This window comes from Arvicola amphibius, chromosome 11, assembly GCF_903992535.2.
Source record: "Arvicola amphibius chromosome 11, mArvAmp1.2, whole genome shotgun sequence".
In the NCBI taxonomy this organism is placed as follows: Eukaryota; Metazoa; Chordata; class Mammalia; order Rodentia; family Cricetidae; genus Arvicola; species Arvicola amphibius.
In genome coordinates this window covers 69,683,868-69,705,240 of record NC_052057.2, presented here as the reverse complement: position 1 = coordinate 69,705,240, position 21,373 = coordinate 69,683,868, and the positions used below count along the sequence as shown (strand labels likewise).

The 21,373-nt window shown below is 40.9% G+C and overlaps 1 pseudogene; it reads right to left on the bottom strand.

Annotated features, from left to right (window-relative positions):
• Positions 1 to 20,280: 20,280 nt before the first annotated feature.
• On the bottom strand, positions 20,281 to 20,719 carry LOC119826721 (annotated as a pseudogene).
• Between the last annotated feature and the right edge of the window lie 654 nt (positions 20,720 to 21,373).

Here is a 21,373-nt window from a genome sequence, read left to right as displayed (position 1 = left end):
GTGTAGAATTTCTCTTTATAGACAATTTTAATTTTTATTCATTCTTTGCTTAAGATTTGTATGGCACTTAGACCCGACTCAAGCTATCAGGAAATTTCCTGCTCTACTTTTATTTTCTTTCACCGTGCTATTGTCTTTATTTTTATGATCCTTTACCACTTACTTTCATTTCCTATGCTTGTTGTTTATTGACTGTCTTCCTTCTCTAACTAGAACACCAGTCTGCAAAGACATTCTGACCGTAAAGAAGGTCTCAGACATTATAGACCAGTGTCCTGGTGAGATGGCTCAGCAGGAAGGGCTTGCTTCAGGCCTGGTGATCTGAATTCAAACCCAGGACCTACATGACAAAAGGAGAGAACTGATTCCCACACATGAATAAAAATAAATAGAGTTCAATAATTTTAAATACCAAAAAGGAGGATAGAGTAATAGGTACCCAACAGATGTTTGCTGAATGAAGTAATTAATTCAGTTTATTTCATTTTTAGAATATACCAAATTGACAAAAATAAAATGAAACCTGAGACACTCCCACACAGGCAAGGAGGAATACATGTGGTAGCAATTTAACCTCCTAGCTCCTTCCAAACATTTATAGTTCATTGCTATGGGTTTTATAAATCACATGATAATCTTTATTCCTCTCATGCATTTGAAATTTTCCAAAGCAGAGAGCCTACGTATGTTCAAAAACAAGTATTTCAGTCTTGATGCGTGCAATCGCTCTAGCTGATGGCTAGGTGTCTCTGGGGACACATCTCCTTCCCTGTTGCTCTAGTGCGCCAGCATTGCAGCTGCAGCTGTAGATTAAGAGTGGCCCTTCCTATCTGTCCGCCATTCCACACACATAGCAGTATTTGCATGCTTCCCTAACTCTTGATTTCAAAGTATTAAAGACTTCTCCAGTGTTTACCTCAATAAGTTGTAAATTCTTATGCAGGTTGGAGGCGCCAAATCTTTGAGCAGGGCGAAAAGACATTAGAACATGTTGACTCTGTTGTTACATCATGATTCCCCCCCAAAAGAACACACTGTTCATATTTGGTTTTTGTTTGGGGCAAGTATTGTGTAGCAGTCTTTGTGGCAGTGATTACAATGCAGATCCACAGTTGGGTCGTCTTTTCATTTCATCAGTAAGCACAACAAGAGGTATCACTTGTTCCTTGGGCTCTCTCTTTGGTCCACGTTCCCGGCTAATCAGGATTTGCAGTTGGCAAGAATAGCATCCCTGAGTGATTGCTTTCAGAGTGCTGAGCTTTTGTGCTCGAGGGACTGTTACCATGGCAAGAGTGGTCCATCCACCGATGGGATCAGTGTGATTCTGGAAGAGATTAAACAACCCACCACCATGTAATTCCACGGCTTTTTCATGTACCTCTGAGAAGTCTGTCTAAGCTGCTGTTATCCCTGAAGGGTGCATATTCACAGAAGCTGCTTAATAACAGATACATTTGGAATAACTAGTTACAGAGGATCTGATCCAACGGTTTTTTTTTTCAGAATTAATTTTTTATGATTGTATTTAGAATTTATTTATGTACTTTTTCAGTCCATTCCAAAATGAAATAGCCACACAGAACTAGGCTGGGTGTTGAGAACATAGTGAATAAATCTTTCATGTCCTCAGAGAGATGGCAAGCTGGTGGCAAGGGAATACAGGGTGTTAGAAGTTACAGTCCAGCTATGTCCTAGGGTCTAGGAAGGAAGTCACAGAAAATTTTATTTCAGGGCTGTTTTTCTGGAGTTGGTGAGTGAGGACAGGTGATGGGAGCTTTAAGAGTTCTGTGAAGAGTTTACTACGCTGAGTCAAGGTAGAGAAAGGTACTGGGAGAGGTGAGGAGGAGGGGGAGGCGGGGCTTTTGAGAGGGGGAGTCTGTCTATGCCAAAGAGTTGAAATCCATAATCAGTCTAAGGAAAGAACTGTGCCTATACTGGTCACAGTTTGTCATTCTGAACCAAATCTGTATTGAAGAGGGAACCTCAACTGAGAAAATAAATCCATCAGTTTGGCTTATAGGCAGGTCTATGAAGAATTTTCTTGATTAATGATTAATGTGGGAGAGTTCAGCCCATTTTTGGCAGTGTCACCTCTGGGAAGGTCATCCTGGCTTGTATAAGAAAGCAGGCTGAGCCAGCTATGGAGAGCAAGGCAGTGTTTCTCCATGGTCTCTGCTTGAGTTCTTGCCTTCAGCGTTTTGCCTCGTATTCTTCTGTGGTGGCCTGCTATCTGTAAGCCAGATCCATCCTTTCTTCCCAAAGTTGTCTTTAGTTGTGACCCTCATCACAGCACTAGTAAACCAAGCAAGGCTGTGTTTAGAAAGCTCTAGGAGCTACAGTTACAATCCTTGGAAGCTTCTGAACGCAGAGGACTTGCCTTTCCCCTTTAGTTCCTGTCCTTGTGAAAGCTCACCCTGTGAAAAAGGTACAAGTGTTTAAAATAATTTTGGTTTGTCTTTATAATCAACAAATCAAAATAAGGAATCAAGATGCATATTTGATGGGTTCTTCCTGAAGAGGACCAATGACAATAGTGGCCCAAAGAGTACAGTAGCTTTTCAGACGATGCTGGAAAACTGGGTTATGCTGCATAGTTTTATTTCAGCTGGGTACCAGCTGGGGTCATCTGGGAAGACAGAAGTTCAGTTTGAGAAGATGCCTCCCACAGATGGGCTCATGGGCATGTGCATTTTCCTGACTGATGATTTATATGCCAAGACCCAGCTCTGTGGATGGTACCACACCTGTGATGATGGTCCTGGATATAAGGTGAAACAGGCTCAACAAGCCCTACAAAATGGGCCAGTAAGCATCATTCCTCCATGACCTCTGCATCAGTTCCTGCCGCTGGGTTCCTGCCCCCGTATTCCAGACCCTGGATTCCAGCCCTGGCTTTCCTGAATGATGGAGAAGTTGTAAGACGAAACAAACTCTTTCCTTGCCAAGGTGATTATGGTCATGGTGTTTTGTGGCAGCAATAGAAATCCTAACTAAGTCAGGCATGACACAGGTTGCAAGTACTGATCTGTGTTTCCATTTACCAGAACAGACTGGACTAATGTAACAATCTGTGAACTCCATTTGGGAGAGCAAATATTTGAATTAGTAACAGAACTGAAAGACATCTATAATTCCTGTGTTACTTTTACCACCATTCTTAATCTTGTTAAAGGTCAAAAGAAGTGAGGAATTAGAAAAAGTCCACTAGGGAAGAAAAAAAAATGAGTTATCTGTATCAGAAGATTTCATGTGGTTTTTATTGCAACCATAGTAAAAAGTATATTTTACATTAATAAACAAAGATACAGAAAATGGAAACAAAAGTCTGCAAAACACTAATTACCCTCTTTATGTATAACGCACTCCAGGGTTTCCTATTCGGCTGCCTTTTTGTCATTTCTTCACAGCGGAGTACATTTGATGGTTGTGGATACAAAAATTCAGCGTAAGTGCCCGAGAACCGGAGTGTGTTCTCTAGAATGGGAAGCATCTCATAGGCAGTATATAGGAAGAGACCTAGGCTCTGCAACCTGATTCACAATTTATCAAGCGTGCTCTGTGTGACACTAGGTCTTCCTCAGGGACACGAGACAGCAACGGAGTGCTCACCCAGTCAGGATTATGTTCTTGTCAGGCAGGTTGATGGTGCAAACAACACAATAAGCAAATGGACACACAGTGCCAAATCAGGATTAATGTTTGTGGAGAATTAGGACAGACCCTGAAAATGGTCTGGAATATAACAGTTCAGAAACAATGAGTAAGAAATACACTCAATGGAAGCGTCCACTGAGCTTTCATTAAACAAGAGATGATTTATTCCTAAATATGAAGCTGTTTTCAAACATTCCAATATATGTGTGTGTGTGTGTGTATGAATGTGTTTTAAAATTATAAAAAGAAAACCATAAATTCCTATTTTCAGTCATAAAATATGACCCCCACTTCTGAAGCCCTGTGTGTTTGCACACAGCCCATCTCCTTTTTCTCCCAGGAGCAACTGCTGCTTTGAACATTGATTCATCTTCCTTTTGTTTTGCTGCACAGTTTTCTGGCATTTCCACAAATTTTAAACAATGAGTTATTTCCCTTCATGTCGTTTTGCGCAGCAACCACATAATCACTCCCTGTTTCGCTTATTCTGGTGTTTGTTTTCTTCCTCTCTGTATCAAGTAGAGGGTATTTATCTAGGGTATCACAATGGTTTACTTCCCAACAACCCATGCTGTGTTTGTACACTAGGACCCTGGGCAAAGTGTGAATTTTCCCAGTCCATAGGGTTTTTGTGTTACAAAATGGTCATAGACATTTTCTATGTGTTTCCCAAGTACCTAGGGTAAACACACAAAATATAGGTCACCTGATGAATGAAATATTTTAAATAAATATACCACATGTGATATTTGGGGCACATTTACACTAAAATTTTTAGGTTAGCCTAAAAAAACCTGTATTTTTATTTCATAAATCTGACCAGTCTGTGAATTTCTCATCCTGAGAATGAAATTGCTAAGCCACAGGAAACACACAGCTTCAGTTCTCCTGGGGTTGTCAAAATGTTCTTGAAAATAACAAAAACAATTTTCTGCACACACCTCACCCCTGGAAGAGTGTGAATTCGTGTGGTTTCATATCATTGCTATGGACTTATTTGTATGCCTCAAACTTCATATACTTAAATACGAACCCCTAATGTTACTGCTTTTAGGGGTAGACTCTCCAATGGAACACATTAGCGCTAAATGATATCATGAGGATGTAGTTGTGATGCAATAGGTTTTCATGTAATCAATCTGTCCAGGAAGAAAAAAGAAATCAGAGGCCTCACTGCACATGCATAGAAGGGACAGGCCTTGAGACGGTGGCGGAAGGATGGCCTCACGCATGTGAGGTGGGAAGGGCTCGCCAGAAAACAACCTGTTAGTAGCACTGCAGTGTTGCCTACTTCCCTAGGATCTCAACTGTGGAAAGAAACGACTTTAAGGAGGACTAAGTCTATTTGGCTCATGGTTTCAGAGAGTTTCAGTCCATTATGGTAGGGAGGGTGTAGGGAGTAGCCAGATTCACAGAGACCAGAGTGTGTGGAAAAGGCTGTTCTTGCATTGCAAACCAGCAAGGACTGTGACAGGAAACAGAACCTGATATCATCTTCAAAGGCCAGCCCCTATTGTCCTACTTCTTCCAGAACCTTCCAAAATGGCATCACCAATTGGTACCCATACCTTCCTACATGCGCCTGTGGGGAAACAGTTCATGTCCAAATGATAACATTAACCTTGTCCTTACAGCACCCAGAATTGTAGAAAATGAAGAAGAAAGTTTGGCACAGCCAGTAAGAGGTTACTGTTTGTGGCCAGCTGACTGCCTTGCTTGCCCCTTTAAGAGGCAGCAAATCCTGGCAGAAGGACATCAGGGAGGAGGGCTGCTTTGTTTGCCTCATGGAAGCCGGGAAGCAGACAGGAGAAATATGGGGCCTGGCTCCGTCTCCATGGTCTACCAGCTTCTCAGGAACTGTTCAGAGTGGAAATCCATCAGCGTGTTAAACCTTTGGCTTGGTCAAAGCGTGCACAGCGTGGCTGCCTCTGTGCTCCTCTTCACACACATCCTGAGAGGGCAGACTCTGCAACTCTTTCTGCAACAGACTCTTTCCATGCAGTCAAGTTGACAGAGATAAGCCATGACACATTTTAGTTGTATGGATATGTTGATAGAAGATAGTATGTGATCTTAATGCATGTTCTTACGATGATTAATAAGGTTGAGCATCTTTCTGTGTTCCGTGGCCATTTGTATCTTGTCTTCTGTGATGTGCCTTTCCATGCTTGTCTATTTTCTTTTCTATATTCTTTATCTTCCTTGTTAAATTGCTAGTCAACAGCAGTCCTTAGTGATTCGTGGGTTTCAAATATCATATGTTCATATATGACTTGTCCTTCCATGTTCTTTAAATGTCTCTTGGAAAATAAAACAATCGATTCTGATAAAAGTGAACCTATTCATCTTTGCCCCTTATGGTTTATTTTAATTTCTCTTATTTCAGAAATTTCTCACTTATTATCAAAATTGCTCTAAATAAAACAATTTTACTCTAAAAGTTTATTTTTTTTTCTTTCATAGTTTTACTTTGATTCTGTCAGCAGTTGATTTTTGTATATGGGAAAAGTGGGATTGAACCTCATTTTGGTTCCAGCCTCCTAATCACTTACTGAATTAGGATCCTTTCTACAAAAGTCTACAATATCACTATCCAATTTAAATGTGTACTTAAACCTCTTTCTGAGGCCTTTGCCCTGCTTCACTAACCAAATACTACATCACCATCACACTAGATGGTTTCTTAATTACTACCATCTAGCTTTTATAGCCAGTAGAGCAAGACCTCTCGTCCTTTAATCTTTATAAAAAAGATGTGTTAATTTTAATTTTATGCGCTTGAGTGCTTGACTGCACATATGTATATGAACCACATGTGTGTCAAGAATTCTCAGCCCCAGGCAGTAGTGGCGCAGGCCTTTAATTACAGCACTTGGGAGGCAGAAGCAGGCAGATCTCTGTGATTTCGGGGCCAGTCTGGTCTACAAGAACTAGTTCCAGGACAGCCTTCAAAGCTACAGAAAAACCCAGTCTTGAAAAGAAAAAAAAAAAAAAAAAAAAAAAGAACTCTTGCCTTAAACCTACAGAGGTTGGGCTCGCCTATTAAAATTTTCATTGTTCTGCATCTATCTATCCATCAATTTTGAAAAATCTTTACAATTTGGGCTGCTCATATTTATGAATACAATCTCAAATTCTTTTTGTTAAAATGCATTTTAAAAGACCATGTAACTTTCCCAAATTGTTGTTGAACAACATTTATTGGATGTGTTCCTAGGTAGAGTCTGTCCAATCCATATTTGTAAATGTAACAAAAATAGTTCCTGAGTGATTAATGCAAGCAGAGTGATGGCAATCGTTTAGAGTAAGCTCACACTGATTTGTGTTTTATAATCGCCTGTTAGCAGCATTGAACACAAAGTACATAAGCATAAGTGAGCACAGGAAGCAATTGAGAAAACATGACTGCGAACAACTCCCCTTCGTCTCCCTTTGACCCAGTGATATACTGGACATGTTTGAATGGATTCCCTCATGTGCTGAAAAGTGGGTTCACTAAGTGGCAGTGAGGGGTTCTCACCTGCAGAAGTGGACTCATTCGGGTTCCAGAAGGCGTTAACTCCCGAAAGGATAGGTTGTTGCAAAGTGAAGCTAAGCAGCATGCCTACTATACGCTGCCAGTTCTCATCCTGCCCCACCAGCGTGCTGTGACGTTACCAGAGAAGCTTTTGCCAATTTCAGCCACCAGAACTGTCAGGCAAGCAAATTTCCTTGCTTAGCTCGTTTCCATGCCCCAAATGCTTTGTTATAGCAGCGCAGATGGACTGAGATGCCAGCCTTGCTCCGCGCTCTTGCCTGTGCTGCTTATGATGCACTTTGCCGTCTTTGCTCAGTTTGTCCTTATCTTTATTATTCGGTAACTTCAACATTTCCTTATAGTATATATTTACTTTTCACTTTTGCCATTTTAATAAATAAGGTTTGTTATAGGGTATCTTTATATAGAAACAATATGTTCTTTTGTGATAAAAGCATTAAGAAGATCCATCGGTGGGGTGAGTGTGTTCCTGATCGGCGGCAGAAGCCCCGGAAAGGGAGCACAGGCATTCCTCAACCCCCTAAACTTTCTGGTCATTCTGCAGGAGCTTCTCTTCCCGGATACTTCCTATCCCATCCCATCTTGATCCCAGGCACTTCTTCCCTTCTTCGAGGTCATAAGATCCCCCAGCTCAGCCTGTTTTGGGGCTGAAACAGGGTGGTGAGTGCAACCAGGCTTGAGTTTCTTTGTTTCACTAAGCCTGCAAGCAGCAAGCGAGGCCTTTTGTCTGCGAGGTCCCTGGCCAGCAAGGGGCCCTGATCTTGTACCAGAAGATCCATCAGAGAGCATTTGAAGGAAGACATGGGCGGCGCCAATGCAAGAATTCCTCCAACAATCTGAAAAACAACATGATAACACCAGAACCCAGCGAGCATACAACAGGAAGACTTGAACACCCCAATCCAGAAGTAGAAAAAGTAGACATTATGAAAGTGATAGAGTCCCTTAAACAGGATGTGATAAAAGCGGGTAACATAATGCCTCAACATAGGCTAGGCAAGTGTTTTCCCATTGATTTGTAGCCCTCGCTCATAACTGCAAGTGCATATGTGCAGGTACACGTGCTCACACACACGTGGGGTCTAGATGAAGATGTCAGATATTCGGCTCTGTGACTCTCTACACTATTCCCCTGAGACAGGGTCTCTCATTTGTCCTGAGCTAGGTTGGCAGAGGAACTTGGGTACTAATGCTTGACTCACCTTCTGAGTCATCTCCCTAGCTCCTGTAGTATCTTTTTTAGGTATATTGCATAATTACTAGGTTTGGAATTGTTTTATTAGTGGCAAATTTGTAAAAACTCCCTCCATCCCTAAATCTTGCTATTTTTAGTGTATAAAGGATACAAGCATTTTTGAAAATGTTAGAGGAAAATATAGTAGAAACAGCCTCACCATGTGTGTACATTATATTCAAATATAGTATCAATTAAAGTAAATTTTTCACAATTATGATTTCCAAACGTTTATTGATGGTAGAGATATGCAACTAAATTTTCTACATTGATCATATATAAAGCCTCAATACAGATATATCTTTATCATAGATTATGTAAATTTTAGATACACAGAAAGAGAAGAAAGTTCGGATTTTTCTACTGGGTTTATTATTTTAATATTTATTTTATTTTTAGTTTATATATATATATATATATGAATGTTTTGCCTGGATGTATTTATGTGCACCACACACATTCCTGGTGCCCCAGAGCCAGAAGAGGACATCAGATCCCCTGGAACTGGAATTACAGGCAGTTGTCAGCCATCATGTGAATCCTGGGAATTGAATCCAGGTCCTCTGCAAGAAGAGCAACCCCCGAGACATCTCCCAAGCCCCCATCATCTACTTCCTGTTCTCACATGTTTGTAGCCTTTCTCACTATCAACACTTTCCACCTCAATACTATTTTTGCTATGGCTGAAGCTAAGTCAACACATCTCTATCCCCTGTAAACACCAATGGCCCTTAAAGTTTATTCTATGCATTTGGACAAATGACATCACATCTCATCGCAGTATCATGCAGAATGTTTCACTTCCCTCAAAATTAAGTTAATATTGACCATAGACGTGCTGTAAACTGCCTTTATTGTGTTGAGATATGTCCCTTGTATCCCTAACTTCTTTAGACTCTTATCATGAAAGGGTGTTTGATTTTTGTCGAAGGCCTTTTCTGAGCAAGTGGTTTTTGTCTTTCAGTTTGCTTGTACGGTGAATTACATTTATCAGTTTACATATGTTGAAGCACCCCTGCTTCTCTGGGAAAAAGCCTACTACAACATGGTGAATGATCTTTTCAGTGTGTCCTTGGATTCAGTTTTGCAGGTGTTTTATTGAGAATTTTTGCATCTGTGTTAATAAGAGACATTGGTTTGTAATTCTCTTTCTTTGTTGAGTCTTTATGTGGTTTGGGTATCAGGGTACCTGTGGCCTCATAAAATCAATTCGGAAATGTTCCTTCTGTTTCTACTTTTTGGAAAAATTTGAAGAGGATTGACAATAATGCTTCTTTGAAAGTTGCTAAAATTTTGTGCTAAAATCATCTGGCCCTGGCCTTTTTATTTTTTTGGTTGGGAGACCTTTAATAACTGCTTTCATATCACTGGGGGTTCTACACCTCTTTAAATTGCTTATTTGAGCTCGATTTAACTTTGGAATGTGTTACCTGTGGCAAAAAATTATCTATTTCTTTTAGATTTTCCAGTTTGTTAAAGTAGATTTTTTAAAGTATGTATTTATCATTCTCTGGATTTCTTTGGTGCCTGTTGTCTTTTCTGATTCTAAATTGGAATCTCTCTCTCTCTCTCTCTCTCTCTCTCTCTCTCTCTCTCTCTCTGTCTGTCTGTCTCTCTCTGTCTCTCTCTCTCTCTCTCTCTCTCTCTCTCTCTCTCTCTCTCTCTCTCTCTCTCTCTCTCTCTCTCTCTCTCTCCTTAATTTGGATAAGGGTTTGCCAGTCTTGTTGATTTTCTCAAAGAACCAACTCTTTGCCTCATTAATTCTTTGTACTATTTGTTTGTGTTTTATTAATTTTAACTCCAAGTTTGATTATTTTCTTGTCATTTCCTCCTTTTGGGTGTGATTTCTTTTTGTTTCTTCCAGATCTTTCTGGTATGGTGATATTTTAATTTATAAGGTATTCAAATTTTCATAAAAATGTTGCTCATGTCTTGATTGTGGTGTAATTTTTTCACCTTTCCTAACTGCAACATTCCTTGAAATTCTGCCTAGAATATTTCTATTCCCAAAAAAGACTTCTCCAGTTCTTTCATCAGTCATTGGTCTTCCCCTTCCATAACAATCTTTAACACTTTTCTAACTGAGATAAATTTAAGCATCATTGGATAGCTTTTATTTTTCACATTTAAACTGTGAAGCCTGACTTGCAAGGGCCTGACTTAAACAAGGTCACAAGTCAACATTGTCATCAGACAGCCAGGTTTCTCTAAAAGGTGGCACACTATTATTTCTATAATGTAGTCTTCCCTATCAATCAGCCTTAATTCTATCTAATTGGAATGTTGTTCCATACCACTCTTGCTGTTTTCTAATTGTGTCTTACATAGGACTCTGTAGCATTGGATGGCCAGAGACTATTATAGCGATAATTTGTGTTGTCTGTTCATACCACAGTGCTGGACACATGGGAAGTTCTCGGGAGTTCCTGACAGATTAGCTACTGGGCCAGCATAGTGAAATTATTAGTTGTGTAAAGAGGCCATAAGGCCTGTGATGCTGCAAAAACTCTACACAAATCATGGAATTCTACGAATGTATCACCGCCGTGCAAGAAGGTATTCTGCTAAATAAACTGTAGATTTTATTTCTCTTCTAATATTCAATAAAAATGAGAAGCATTCATCATATCATATACATACAGGCTGCTTTAAGGTTTTCTTTGTTGTGCATGTGTGTTTCAGATATGTTGGAATATTCAGGGGCTGCTGTGGTAGGGCTGCTGGAGACATATGTCCTGGATGTTATTGACTATCTTACCATTGGCATCTAGATTTCTGGGACTGGGAAGATTGCAATTCTAGGTGCTGATATCTGGTTATATCTTTGTTGGGTGGATTTACCCAACCCCCATTCTCTGTTTTCTCTCTGGTTCTGAGGAAAGTGTGATGACTGTGTGTTGTCTGGTAGAAAAATTTTCTGGTGTCCTTATAGGTGTAGCCACTGGGAGTTCTGGGTAAAATGTTTCCCTAGGTATTTGAAACTAAGACTTAGGGATGGCAATAGACTTGGGCAATGGAGGACTTTGCTTTAGGCAAGAAGGCAGGATGCTTCTTCCTAGGATCTGCTTAGTTAGTTCCCTGAGAACGGGAGCATAGAGTAAGAGGCCACAGCAGAAGATTGCTACAGAGCGGGGCACGAGGCTGGGTGAATTAGACTTAGAAGAATGGAGGGACAGGTGAAGATCTGCAGTTTACCTGCTCGCTTCTCTGGTACGAGTGTCCTGCTGGAACTGGAGACTGGGACAAAGTAATGAGAAGGGAAAGGAAATCTGGAGGGGAATATAGGGGATCCACTGGAGATGGGTGCAGAACAGAAAAGGAGATTGTAACAGGTGTTCCATGCAGAGCTGGGCATATGACTGGGGAATGAATTTGGAGGAGCAACGGGAGAGCTGAAGATCTGCAATTATCCTGCCTGTTTCCCAGACTGCATAGTCCTGCAGGTTCCCAGTGAGTCCCTGCTGGTGTTGAGGGGTTGGGAAAGAGAGGTTAAGAGGAGAAGACCTGTGAGATCCGGCAGAGATGAGCGGGGAGAGGATGCCACAGACGCTTTGCTGCAGAGCTGGAGATAAGACTGGGGGATTGGACTTGGAGGAATGGAGGACGAGGTGAAGATGTGCTGGTAACCTATCTGCTGCCCTGACAGCAGTTGTCTGTGGGTTCCCAGGGAATGACTGATGGGGCTGGGGCCTGGGATAGAGCAAAGCGAGGCAAAGGGAGGTTAGGAGGGCAAGATTTACAGGATCAACTGGAAATGTGGCATGGTGGGGGAAGGGAGGCTACATCAGATGTTCTGTTGCAGAGTTGAGGATGTGATTGGAAGATTGGATTTGGAGGAGCAGGAGGAGAGGTGAGTGTGTACAGTTAGCCTACCTGTTTCTCTGGCTGGAGTGGCCTGTGTGTTCACAGGGAGTGTCTAACCTCATCTCTAAAGAGTTTAAAGATATACTATATATAATGAGGGGCACTTATCTATTCCCTATGCATAAAAATGGCACCCATATGTAGGTTGGCATTATTTCATAGTTAAAGACTGAAGATGCTAATAGATTGAACAGATTTTATAGTGAAAATTATCTACAGTATGTTTACCCTGTAACAAGCCTGCAATGATAATAATTTTGACAAATGGTTGTAATTAAAATATTTAGATAATTTTCCTGGAATTCATATGTATATGTCACAGAGATGTTCTTATCTGTGAACATTTTCCAACATGTGCTTTCTCTCTTATAGTAAATGTAATTCTCTTTACAATACGAACATCATACTAAAGGGTATGAAATAAGAATAGTGTATGTGTATGTAACTACTAATATGCTGAAAAGGGAACGGTGTGCGTGTTGTGTGTGTTGTGTGTGTAAATACTAATATACACAATGGAGTACTTACTACACAGCAGAAAAAAAGTATTGACATCTTGAATTTTACAGGCAAATGGATGGAGCTAGAAAACATCACTTTGAGTGAGGTAACCCAGACCCAGAAAGACAATTACCACATGTAGTCACTCATAAGTGTTTTTTAAACATAAAACAAAGAAAACCAGCCCAAAAATCAAAATCCCAGATTGCCTAGACAACAATGAGGATCCTAAGAGACATATACATAGATCTAATCTACATAGGAAGTATAAAAATGCAAGATTTCCTGAGTAAATTGGGAGCCTGGGGACTCCCAATTGGGTTGAAGGGGAGAGGAGAGGCAGGGAGGGAACAGAGAAAATGTAGAGCTCAATAAAAATTAATAAAAAATTTATGTTCCTATGCTAATTGTCTATGATTTCAAATATGAATGCAACTCTAAATCACAGTGCAATGTTTCTTTCTCTTGCTGTATAGGCCTCACTATAGTCATAAGCTCAGTGGTATTTTCATTGAAGTGTCCCTAATATTTTCAGTCTCTGAAAGTATATTCTGTCTTCTGTTACTGTCTTTTTTGGTTGTATGAGATTCATAAAATGAGAGAACACATAATCCAAGAAACCACAAAAGTTCATTTCTTCCTGTTATGTTTTTGACAGAAGACAGTATTAAATTTTTTGTTTGTTTTCACTGGAAAAGCTGAAAGACAGAAAAGCTACCTTGAGCTTTTGAATATAGCACTTACTTCTACAGAAATCTTATCATGAGGTTTTTAATGTAGTATTTCTAGTTTTGTGAACAATGTCATTGGTATTTTGGTGGAGGCGACGCTAAGCCTGTAAATGCTTTAGATAACATGGACCTTCTGATCATTCGATATTTTTCTTATCCTTGAACGTAAACGGTTCTCCCCTTCCTTTTTGGTTGTTACTGTTGTTAGTTTCTTCAAAGATTTCTTTCAAAGCATTTTGTAACTCTCATTGTAGATGTCTTTCACTTCCTTGGTTAAATTTATTTCAGGGCATTTTATTTCTTTGTGTTTCTATTGTGAGTGGGATTCCTTTCATGGTGGCTCTCCCACAGTCTTGCTATCAGTGTCTTTAATGCCACTGATTTTTGTATGTTAACGTTCTATCTTATAACTTAATTGTCTTTCAGTGGAGTCCTTGGGAATTTTTTTTTTAAATAGAGACAGTACATAGTACTCCAAGGGCATAAAGATAAATATAAGAAAGATGAAAGTACCCTGCATTTCTACACCTGATTCTCTTTACTGCTAAAATCTAATCACAGCAACCAGCTGAGCCATTAAGAATATCTCAAAATACATGGCATGGTCTGGACAGGTTGATGAAGGGTCAAGAGTGGCGGATAATGTCAGTGATGAGGAGTGGGTGGGAGGACTCAGGTCAGCACACCATCTCATTATCAACATGGCTGGAAAGAAGAAACCACTCCAGAAAAGAAGGCAACCATCTATCATCAGCTGCGTTAGTCAGCTGTCCGTCACTGTGACGAAATACATGGGATGGATAACTTGGAAATCAGAATATTTAGACCTAAAGCTGGATTCACACAAGCCTAAACCTCCTGACATTATCTCATGGACGGAGGGAGGAGACCCATAAACCTCCAAGAGGACACTTCAATTTTCCTTTTCCTGAGATTACATGCAGTGACCAATGGAAATAGGTGGGAATTTGCAGCGGGAGAACTGTCTTTACCCCTAGGGACCTTCCTAGTGACACGAGTCACTCATGTTTCTGTAACTCACTCTAATAAACTCATTGTTCATCAAGTTGCACTTGGAACCATTTCTTTTTATAGCAGGAGCAGTGGAGCGGCGGGCTGTCCTACTGCCCGGATCCCGGCCACCTGGCTAGCTTATGCCCCAAAATAATTACACAGAAACTGTGTTCATTTAAACACTGCCTGGCCCATTAGTTTCAACCTCTTATTAGCTAATTCTCACATCTTGCTTTAACCCATATTTAGTAATGTGTGTAGCACCACAAAGTGCCAAGAAAGATTCAACATGTATGACCTGGTAGCTGGCTCCATGGCGTCTGACCCAGAGAGGAGAGGCATGACAATTGCCTAACTTCCCTTCTTCCCAGCATTCTGTTCTGTCTACTCCACCTATCTAAATCCTGCCCCATCAAAAAGCCAAGGTAGTTTCTTTATTAACCAATGAGAGTCCTCCATCATCTATTGATGGTCTCTGCGTCTGGCATGGATTGATGTTTCAAGGATGTCTTCACATCAGAAGTTCTGCAGCAGTAATCATTGCATTCTGAAATCTTGCACCTGTGTGGATAACTGTTCACCCATTCACTAGTTTCCCTTATTTATTTACTTACTTAGGTCATGGCTCATTTTGAAACATGAGGTTCCCGTTCATTTTCTACTTGGCTTGCTCTTTTGAAATTCTTCTGTGATTCGATGCACACTAATATAACCATTTCCTATTAAATATTCCCCTCCCCTACCTCTTTCCTCTGTGTACAGGCCCAGTCTCCATGCATTTACATAGGCCACAAATTTTGTGGAAAAGTCACTGCTAACTGAACCGAATACCACTGCATTACACACTGCATACCTCCACCACCTATATCGTTACCTTCTCGTCAGTCACTGTCTGGCCTTTTCCAAGGAAGTGTGCTGTGTTCTTACTTTACCTTGACTCATAAAAGTAGCCAGAATTTAATCAGCCATTTTTAAAAAAAATGATGCATTTGCAAGCTGAGGTTTTTGTCATTGCTATTTTATTTGGCCAGTCTATCCCTTATTATTTGACTTTCAACCTTTACCGCAGTCTCAGCCCATACTCATTAAACCTGGAAAGAGTCGTTTTTAAGATTTCAACTTTCAGAAGTTTAATACTCCAGCTTTTCCTCTTTCAGGGTTAGGTTTGGGGGCTTGAGACTTAAGAGATTTTCATTGTTTGGGATTATGGCCCTTGATATTGGATCTTCCAGGATTATGATTGGCAGTGCTGATAAAATAAATACTGAGAAAATCCCCCTGCTGTTTCCTTCGAGTAGTACAGATTTTACTTTTTAAAGGCCAATGGTATAAAAGTTTGTCTTTGTGTTGTTCCAGATAGCCTCTGTAGAGATGCCAACAGAGTCCAACTAATAAATGAGGTGCCAAGTGACTCCTGTGTTTCTGCACACTAAAGCTTCACTGTAGTTGAGACTCTATTAACATAAATCAGAAGACTGCCTCCTCTTTACAGAATTGCGTTGCTCTAGCCAACATTCTTTACCTCCTTCCAGAGGACTTCAAAATTGTTTTTGAATTTACCTTCACTCTCCAGGGCAACACAAAATTTTATGATTTCTGCCACAATATAGTTGACAAGAAAATTTATTGCTTTCAAGTCTGACAGCATGCATCAATCCAATATATTGATAACTTCAAGTCAAAGTACCAAGAACATTGAGTGCTTCCATAAAACAGATAAGAGCCAGAAATAATAAATAAAAATTGGCTATGTATTTTGTAGTGCGGAGCTGTGGGCCAGATTCCCACCGCCCTGCTCCCGCATGCTTAGCTTTACATGCGAAATAACAACACACAAGTTGTATTCTTTTAAACACTGCCTGGCCCATTATTTTCAGGCTCTTACTCACATCTTGACTAACCCATATCTAATAATCTATGTAGCACCACGAATGGTGTCTTACCGGGAAAAATTCAGCATGTCTGACCTGGTGGCTGGCTTCATTGCATCTCTCTCTGAGGAGAGACACGGCAGTCTGACTAACTTAGGAGAGGCATGGCATCTGACTGAGCCATCTACCTCACTTCCTTCTTCCTGTTCTGTCTACTCCACCCACCTAAGGGCTGGCCAAGGCAGTTTGTTTATTAGCCAATGAGAATCCTCCATCAGTATTTCACATAAGTAAATTTTGTTCACTTCCATGGATCTGTATCACATGCCAAGACAGTCTTTCTATGGTAAAGCATCGGCTATTATACCATGTACCCCAATGCCATGAGGAGCTATCATTCTTGTTGTAACTATTTGGGTTTTGATCAATTAAATCACAGCTGACAACATGGTCTCATGTGATTTAGTAGACTGTATATATTAAGTAGGGGCTACTAAGAGTTCTGGATAACACAAAATATAAGGAAGGAAAATAAAAGGTATATCTTAGACTAGAAAGGAAGAAATAAAAATTCTCACATTCATAGCTGATGTGTTCATTCACATAGAAAGTATGAGAGAGTTAACAAAGACAAAAACTTCCTGGAGCTCTTAAACAATCATGCAGAATACACAAATAGAGGTATCCTTCCCCAGACAAAGAATAAATAAGGAATAAGTGGAGCATTGTCTATTCGTTAGTACTCATATACCTTAGGTGTCGAGCTAACAAGGTCTGTCTTAGTCCACATGAGCAAACTCTGAAGTCTTATGATGGAAGGGCTGAGGATGCAGCTCAGCTGTTAGTTTCTCATCATGGACAACACCCAGGGCCCATTTCCTGTCACCACACAGCCTGGGTATACTGCTGCGCACCCACGACTCCAGCATTCATGAGGATTGGGAATTCAAGCAGACAAAAAAGTTCTTTTCCTACCTAGAGAGTTCTAGGTTAGCCTAGGCTACATGAGGTCCTGTCAATGAGAGAGTCAGGTGAAGAGAGGGAAAATGAAGAGGGTAGAGGGAGGAAGACAGAGGGGGAAGAAGAGTCTCTGATATATTGTATAGCTGTAGGAAGCAAGACAACAGTAAGGATAGCCAGATCAATGAAACAGAGCTCCAAATATACACATGTATGAAGGACATGGTCAGCTGATCTCTAAGAAAGGCACAAAGGTATTTTTCTTCACAAGACACAAAGAGGCTTTTCTAAAATGGTGCTGGGAGAACAGGAACTAATGTACAAAATAGAAGATTCGGATATAGATATTACTCTCTTCACACAGCTAACTCAGAATGGATTGCAGATTTAAATCTGGTGGGCAAAATGCCCAATCCTAGAAGATGATGATAGAAAATCTAAAGAGATTGTCTAAGATAATGTGTTTTTGAGATATAGTTAGCCTGATCCATGAAATGACTGATAAGCAGAACCTCATTCAATTTCAAATCTTCTGTCTCACTTTTAGACTGGTCAAAAATATTTGCAAACAGCAAATCAAATAAAGAACTGTTATCTAAAATATACACTGGACTCTTAAATCTCAACAACAACATTAATGAAAACCACTTGACAAAAAAAATCAAAAACAAAACAAAACAAACCCAAGGGAAAGAGCTAAGATTTACAAATGTCATGGAACAGAAATTCAGAAGACTGACAATAACAGGCTCCAGCAGGCTCTAGAGTGACAAGAGTCTCATTAATTACTAGGGATATATAAAATGATACAGCCATTTAAGCAGACAAGGTGCCACAAAATTAAACACACTATAAGTACATTCTTATTGTTTATATAAAATTCCAGTTACACCCTGGGATTCCCTCTCTCCCTCCAGGCCTTACCACCTCACCACATTGTCTTAGTTTCTTTCTGTTGCTGAGATAAAATCCTTCCCTAAAGTAACCCAGTCAGGAGGTTTCGGGTTACAGACTACAGTCTATCATCAAGGGAAGTCATGGTAGAAACTCAAAGAGGCCAGGAATGAAGCAAAGACTTTGATCTGTTTCCTGGCTCACTCTCGGGGGCTTGCTTAGCTTGCTTTCTTATACAACCCAGAACCACCTGTCTAAGAGCAACACTGCCCATAGTCAATCACTAATGAAGAAAACCCCTCAGAGACTTTCCTACAGGCCAAAATGGTGGAGCTTTTTTTCCTTGGTTTGAGGCTCCCACTTCCAAGGCAACTCTAGGTTGTGTCAAATTGACAAAAACTACCGGGTACACACACTCATCCTGAGAGAGCCTTGGCATGGCCTATGTCTTTGCTACGCCTGAGTTTGTGGAGCCTGTCTCTCAACAAATGACCTTGAGGCTCCAAAGCTCAACATTTCCACAAATGAATAATAATATATAAAACATTGAATTTTTGCTCACTCACTCACATTTCTAGTTCTTAATTTTATTAACCAAGAATGCAAGCTTTATGTAAATAAATTGCTGCCCTGGGTCTAAGGTAAAGTTCATAAGTGAATACTTTTGGGCTTTGCATCTCAAAAATTCATAGAGGAAAATAAAAGTACAGACTTTCTGGTAGTTTTGATTACAGATGGTCAGCTGGCTGTAAGTGACAGGAACTCACTGGCGTATACGTGATTTTATTAAGTAAACATTTCTGCTATGCAGTCTCTCCCTGATGAGCTCATTCAGTTCCATGGCTTTAAATTCCACCTTATTACTGACAGCTTCCAGATTTATATCTCCAGCGTGTACCTCCCTGGACAGCAGACTAATACATCCAGTTGTCTCTTGACGTCTCCATGCACAGTAGAACCAACACATCAGACTTACCATGCCCCAAAGTCCTGTTCTTGCCACTATTTTTTTCTCTCATGTCTCACAACCCATTCTTCAAGAAATCAGTTTCCGGGCTGAAGAGATGGCTCAGAGGTTAAGAGCACTGACTGTTCTTCCAGAGGTCCTGAGTTCAATTCCCAGCACCCGCATGGTGGCTCACAGCCATCTATAATGAGATCTGGTGCCCTCTTCTGGCATGCAAGCATACATGGAAGGAATGTTGTATACATAATAAATAAATAAATTAAATTAAAAAAAAGAAAAAAGAAATCAGTTTCCTCCCTCTTGAGAAGACTTTGGGAGTCTGCATGCATTTCAGCCCCTCATCTTAGGCCAAGTCCACCATCTTGGACCTGAATCTTGTAGTAATCTCCCAACTGGCACCTTTGCAGTCATCTTTGGCCTCTTAACACTCTAATTATCTAATTAGCAGCAGGAAAGATCATTTTAAAACCCCAGTGAGAGGACACCATTCTTCTATTTCAAGTGTTGCAGCTACTTTCCTTCCCCTTCTCACTGAAGGCCCCATTGCCTCCTTCCCTGTCCCTGCTTGCCATTGTCCCACCAGGCACACTAGGGACATCAGGACTCCTGCTGTCCCTAAGCACACAGGAAAGTGGAGGCTTTTTTTCCATTGGAAGGTTCTCCCCAGAATATTCTCTGGACTTAGTTCCTGTACATTTGCCTTTGCTTCCTGCACATCTCTCCTCAAATGTCAAAGCCCTGAACCTTGAGGCTGTTGGTGGTAATGTGGATCACGCAAGAAGTAGATACAGGGCAGGCTATCTACACAACGTTTGATGAGGGCAAACCTGTGAGAAAACACCAGTTGTGAACTGGAAATAGTCAGCTGGCCCTGCGGCCAGAGGAAGAAAGGGTGTTGGAAGTGCTCTGGACTTCTCTATGGTTCCAGCCACGCTGGCCTTTGTGTTTTCTCCACAACACACAGATTTCTTTCTTTTCAGTATGGTATCTGCTGCTCACTTCCTTGTTTTTTTTTCTCAAGCAGTCTTTAATGAAAACTGTATGAGACGCCCCTACTCCTGCATCTTCTCAGTTGTTTCTTCCTTGTATTTGCCCTTCTCCTTTCCTACTTGTCGAGACTTGGCTTTCCTTTCCAGAATCTTCTTTTGGTCTTTGTCCAGCTTTAGCCTGGTGATCACCACCTTGCTGGGGTGGATGCCCATGTGGACAGTTGTGCAATTAGCCTTTTCGCACTGCACCCGTTCAATGTAGATGACGTATTTCTTCCTGTACACCTGGACCACTTTGCCAATCTGCTGGCCTTTGTAGTGTCCCCGGAAAACCTGAACTTCGTCATCCTTTCGAATGGGCATTGAGCGAACATTGTACTTCTGTCTCAGCTCTTTGGAATGGGGGGAAGACATGATCTTCCTCCAAATGTGAGAAGGCTCATTGAAATGCCGTTTGCTGTTCTTGCTTTTGGTCAGAAGTCACAAAGGGATTGAACTTCATTTTGACGGCTGCGATCCAGCGATGGCCACAAGAGGAAAGACTCACTTCCTTGTTGATATGATAAAAACACTCTACCAAAAGCAATACCAGGGAAAATCAGGTTTATTTGGCTTAAAGCTTATATCTAGTCCAACATCAAGAGAAGCCAAGGCAAACGTCAAAGAGCATTGATGTGTGCCGCCTTGTTTGTCTCGGGCTCACGTAGCTACCCTTCCTACCCATCTCAGGCCCACCTGCCTCAGGATGGTACTGTCCATAATGTGCTGAGCTTTCTCACATCAAGTAGCATTCAAGAAGTACCCCCATAGGCATGCCCACAGGATAATCTAACCGTGAGCATTCTTCAGCTGGGATTCTCTCATCCCGGGTCAATTAGTCAGGGGTCAGGGTTCTCTAGAGTCACAGAATTTATGGAATAAATCTCTCTCTCTCTCTCTCTCTCTCTCTCTCTCTCTCTGTCTCTCTCTCTCCCTCTCCCTCTCTCTCTCCCCCTTCCTCTCTCTCTCTCTCTCTCTCTCTCTCTCTGTCTCTTCATGTGTATATGTGTGAATTTATTGGAATGACTTACAAGGACTAACTGAATGGAAAGTCCAAGAGTCTAGTATCTGCTCAGTAAACACGAGGCTGGCTGTCCCAGCTTATCTTCTGTATAAC